The sequence below is a fragment of the Rhipicephalus microplus genome, chromosome 4 (assembly GCF_043290135.1).
Source record: "Rhipicephalus microplus isolate Deutch F79 chromosome 4, USDA_Rmic, whole genome shotgun sequence".
Lineage (NCBI taxonomy): Eukaryota > Metazoa > Arthropoda > Arachnida > Ixodida > Ixodidae > Rhipicephalus > Rhipicephalus microplus.
In genome coordinates, this window is record NC_134703.1 from 85690997 (window position 1) to 85696996 (window position 6000).

Here is a 6000-nt window from a genome sequence, read left to right on the forward strand (position 1 = left end):
TTTATTTATTAGAGCCGGCAACACCCCTCGGCTATGAAATCACGTGTTTACCAATTGATGACGCAAGCGCTAGCAACTTTGCGATAACTTTCGCTGACCCTGTTTGTTGTGAAAGGAGCAAGCAGTGGCGCTAGGCAACATACTATGCTGTTATGAAAAGCAGCTACCTCTGGAATGGCACCGACTAGTTTCGTAGGTGAATTCCGCCTCGACAAAATCGTGGCAAGACAGTGATTATATATGTGAATAAAAATCACTGTAAATAGTTCAAGAAAGTAAGATGTTTCAATTTGCTCACTGCCATTGGGTCGTTATACCTAATGCAATGAAAGAAAAAGGAAAATCTTTCTTACGTTGGAAAAGGAGCAGACACCATCGGCTTCCCCTATCTCAGCTTGATGCTGGCACTGAGCTTCGCCTAAGACGGCTCGCAGCAGTGATTGCGGTGTGCGCTAACGTGTGTCGAACACGTTTTTTTTCCTCAGGCTTGCAACTATACAGGACGAATCCAATCAAAGTGCGTGAAACTGCTCGCCCTAAACATTTATATTTCAGTCCCCCAAAATTATCGTTTCTTGTCATAGGTGAAAGATCTGTCACCGGAACGAAAGCCAGCAGCCAGAGCCTTCCGTGAAAAGGAGAGCAAAATGCGAAAGAAGGTATGTCATGTAAGAAGCACTATTGCCGTCACTGCCTTTTTACTTTTGAACCACCAATTGTCAGAAGATGAATTGGCACTCATCTTTTGCCTTAATTGTAACTGATCGTAACGCTGTCTAAGATGGCCGATGGTACTCGCTAAAATGTTTTGTAAAATACCCGCCATGGTGCTTGTGGATGGTGCCCTTTCAGGTGGTCCATAATAATTTTAAGCCTTTATTTTGACAGAAGCCCTCGGTTTCGCTGATTTACCTGAAAGACACAAATGTTCGCTTTCATTTACCCTAGTCATAGTCTGACTCTACAAATAATAATGCTGAACACTAGTAATAAAAACACGGAGGCCTTAAAGCTGTTATTACATGGAGTTTTGCGTCTTAGAATCACGATATGATTGTGAAAGGTGCCGTAGTAAAGGGCTCTGGATATTCTGACCGTCTGGTGTTCTTTTAGACGCAACGATAACACTCAGTACATGGGCATATACCTTTTCGACTCTATTGAAATGCGATCATTCATTGCGGCCAGAACCAAACCCGTGGCCTTTGGGTCAGCAGTGAGGCGCCGTAACTTCAACACAACCACGGTGAACGCACTTTTTTTAAGGGCGTTTAGGGGGGCTAGTTGCTTCAGTCTATGCAGAAAAAATTGCACCAAAAAAGAAAACGACACCACAACGAAGAAACAGTAAATAGATCGGCTAAATTTCGCTTTGTCTGCTTAGTTTTCATGATCTGTGGCGTCTTCCTATTTTAGCGCAATTTTTCGTTCACTTCTTTGTCTTTTAAGAAATATATGGCAGACTTCGCGGCTGACGGTATCAAAAGTATGTTTAGATTTTTTCGACCTTTTAACAGGCATTGTGTTTTGCTCAGAAGTGTTTTTTTTAATTGTGCACTTTCTTGTCACGAACTATTCAAAGCAAACAAAGCGAAACTCTTACTGGTGCTAAGAAGAGCTGTTTTTATAATTCGAAACAGGATCAGTAGCTTATGTACATTCGTAATTTTTTTCAGCGTTAAGAACCCACTATTGAGTGGTAGCTTTTATAGTTTTGCAAACGTAAGGTAAAGTAACAAATCTAGTGTTTTTTTGCAAGCTAAATAATTTAGTTCCTTTCCTTAAAACGCCAGCGCCTTCCTTTGTGCGAAACCACATCTCTCTATAAATAGAACATGTTATCAAAAAGTACATTACAAGAAAACTTATACAACCAAAATAAAATACTAATAAATTTAATTTTAGACAGACTTTATGCGCCAACGAAAGCAGCGCCTACTTTTAAAATATCCTAAAAACGTTATGACTGCACCTTTTACTATAACTGTTCTGCATTCAAACTTCAAAACTCCCTTTCGAAATGTCACCCTGCCCTAATGACACTGAAAGATTTTCTGACATCGTTCGGAAGTGCGTGTCGAGTGTTCCTTTGTTCATTCTTATTTTAGGTGATTTTTCTTTCTGTGATAAGACTTGTTCTTATTAGGTTTGTTAATTGCTTTGCAGATACTTTATTGAAAAATTTTTCGTTGATAGATGGTTATCATAATTGATTGATTGATTGATTGATTGATTGGTCATAAAACATGGCAACTGAGAAAATGCAGAATTGAACGAGCAGCAACTGATTTGCAGCACTGCCTCCGACGCACGCGAGCATGCATGTGTGCTTCATGCATGGAGTACTGAACCTCAGGATGCATCTAAAAGTTCTGATTGTCAATATTAACACGTACGTCTTTATTACGTGCCTGAACCACGATGTGATTATGAGGTGCAAGTATACGTGCAGTACCAGTTCAAAGGTGTTCACGCCTGAGTGAGGCATGTTCAATAATTCTTGTAGGATTATTAAAAGTGTGGTGTTGCTCGAGAGATATTATGGATATGTTGCGCCTTTTAGCACGGGTGAAACAAAGTGGTAAGAACACGATTTGCAGCATCCGAGCTTTTCTCAGCGTTATAATCTTGGAGGCTGCTTCGGAGAAAATCAATATTTTATGACCGCTTCTAGATGGCGCCAGCAATGTCCTTACAACAGAGCCCTTTAGGTTTCAATTGACCACGTATCTAGGCTTTTTTGACTCAATAGATGCTGAATTAGGCGGCATCTCCTCATGAGTACACTCAATGAAAATTTAATTGACACGAGGGTGAAAAAAGTATATTCACTCTCACTCTATACATTCCTAATTGACAGACGTAAAGAAATGTTCAACTGAGTCGCAGTCATTACATATTTAATTGATCCAGTATTGAGCACTCTTAATGAAGGATAAATGATAATGAATGTTGACACCTACAATAATATCAGGGTCTGAACGCACAAAATGTACGTGTGTGTTTGTGTGTGTGCGTGCGTGCTCTAGTGCGTTTTCTGTAGCTTTCTTGTGCGTATATTTCTGCAAGACGCATTCGTCAATATGGGCCTTACAAGATGCTCTGCAAAATGCTCCACTCTGTGGAGCAGCTTGGTATTACATAAAAAGTAAATGTTTTCAGGTACTGACTGTGGGGCGCACATGCTTTAGAACGGAGCACACGGATGTATATCTGCTACTCATTAGCGTGTAGCAGTCAAGTAGGACACGTGCATTCGCTTCATGGATGCGAAAAAGTTTTGCAACCTGAGATTACCAAAAATATTGATACTTTTTTGTTGATCGCAACGCATACTACTACATTGAGAGCCTATATTATTATTATTATTATTATTATTACTTGTAGTAGTAGTAGTAGTAGCAGTAGTAGTAGTAGCAGTAGTAGTAGTAGTAGTAGTAGTAGTAGTAGTAGTAGTAGTCATAAAAAGTACAGTAAAAATTTCGGAAAGGATGGATTCATGGTAACAGTTCGACGCGAAGCAAATGCAGATTCGCTGCGTCATTCAAGGGTGGTGCCCTTTTCCTCCTGAGGCTGTTGACCAATATGGGGGGAGGGGAGGAGATGGGTGATGTGTGGAAGGCTCGCCCTATTGTTCCAAATCTTGGTCAACTGGGCCGGAATTTTTTTCTCTGTCTTTTTCTTTTTTAGCAAGTCTAGAGCGGCGGTGGTTACACGTGGCGGTATCATGAGCACCACTCGACGTGTGAAAAGGCTCCTCAGCGCTTTAACTGTTGCGATCAAGAAAATACTGCGAAAAAAAATAACTTGTAGGGTGTCCAAACCGCGATTTGAAAACTTGAAACTTCTGAAATAAGCTTCCTAATAATACCTGCCAGTTACACCCATATGACATGTAAAGTTGAGAGAGTCGCTTTGCGCTTGTGTATCCCGCAGCACTTCTTTTCTTCAAGATCGCTCACCGGAGTGGCAATGGCGGCTCGTGTTCGTCACGTGTACTTTTTTAGCCTGATTTCGGGGAAAGAGGTGGCTGGGAATAACACAGTCTATCTGCGCGAATGTGAAGGAGGTACTGCCCTGCATGAGCTGCAATTGTTACAGTGCATGGTCACCCGTGTCGACGGCACGGCTCTTGATCAGACCGAGCGTCACACATCTCCTGCGCAAAAATAGACACGTCAGCTAACATGCAGTACTCCATCACAGCTTCATTTGTGCAAAGCTGCAGAAATAGACGCTATTACCCTAATTTATGTTCATCATTCACTGTATTTGCTGAATGTGCAAACCACTGGCCTCTTTTTATTATCTACGAAGGTGACTTTATCATTTTTTCCTGATTTCGTATACGTTTTATTCAAAATTTATGGAAACTAAAAAAAGTACTGCGTGTATACAGGATGTTGTATAAGACTGTCCGACCGCGAAATCATTTCAGTTTGCAATATTAGCCATCCTCTTATAGATACTCTATATTTATAGCAAGACTTTCCTTCTTGCATTTCTTACATGTAGGCCTGTCACAGGTCCCGTTAATTAGGGAGGCGATCGCCGGGCTAATTCCAAGGGCCGAAGTATTGACCCCCGGAACCGCACCACGAAAGCGTGGACAATTTAGAAGTGGTCCTATTTGGTGCGCCAGCGGACGTTGGCTGTGGCCCAACGAACAAGTCAGAGCCGAGAGTTGATAAACAAAACAAAACTATATTTCCAATAATGGCAGATCAAAAACAATACACAAGTATGCACACTCCACAATAGTTGAGTACAATATGCCACCAATTAAACAACGTACTACACAGTACAATCAGCCACACTCGAAACAACGGACACAGACAACAATACGCACTACAATGCAGTCGCATGCATTGAACAACCAAGACACTTAAAAACTAAAGAAATAGAAAACCTATTCAATCCAAAGTTCTTGGAACAAAAGTCTGGATGATACTCTTCCGAGAATCACTCACTCAAAGTCCAGCGTTGTTGTCGTTCCGCTGCCCCCCAAGTTTCTCTTGCAGGAGACCTCACGTCTTCACTTGGCCGCTCTCCAAGCTTCAAACTTCTTCGCCGGAAACACGTCGGCTTCACACTCGCAGCTGTTGCCATGCGTCTTCGCTCGATAGCGGTAGACACACGCTCTTGCCTGTAGCTCGAGTCATCACCCCTCAGGTGGAAATCCTCTTCTTCTCCTGCTTTGTCACTACGGACAAAACCTTCGCCGACTACACGGCGGAATACCCTACGCGCTCGGACGCTAACTTCTGTCTTCTCCTCCTCCCATCTCGGCTGCTCGATTAAATACCTTCCACGCGAGATTCCAGAAAGTTCTCATCATTTCGTCGGCGTGATGCGCAGCGAAGGCTGGGGGAAAGGGCGAGACGATACGGGGGCCGTCCGCGATGGATGACACAACCCGGCATCCCCACGCCCCTTTCCATCGAAAAATTTCGAGGGCTTGCTCGGCCGCCGAAGGCTTGCTCGGCCGTGATGGCTTTCCTGTCCGAAATCTGTCCCGGAATCCTTCCACAGTAAATCTAAATCGCGTCAGCAAAGCAGTTTTCACCTTTGCTTAGTTGGCTGCATCGGTCGGCGTCAGCCTACCGTACACACTGAGCGCTTCGCCACTCAAGCAAGTACTCAAAGCAGTTGCCCATTGATGTTCCGGCCAGCTCTGGCTCCTTGCAATCGTCTCAAATCTGTGAAGGTACGCGTCAAGGTCGTCCTTCCTTTCATCAAACGCTACGAGCAGCTTGCTTGGGTTCAAGCGGAAGCCATGATCTTCCCGTTCGCTGCTTTCAACTCTAGCTTGGACGGGAATTTCACTTCGCTGTTGCAAACGGAGCCGCTCGAGTTCCATCTCGTGCTGCCGCTGCCGTTCCCTTTCCTCTCTTTCTTCTTTCAGGTGTCGCTCCTTTGCCTCTCGTTCTTCTCTCACCCTCTCAGCGGCCAGCTTTTTTCTCTCCAGCTCCAATTTCAATTGCTGCTCTCTTTCTTCTT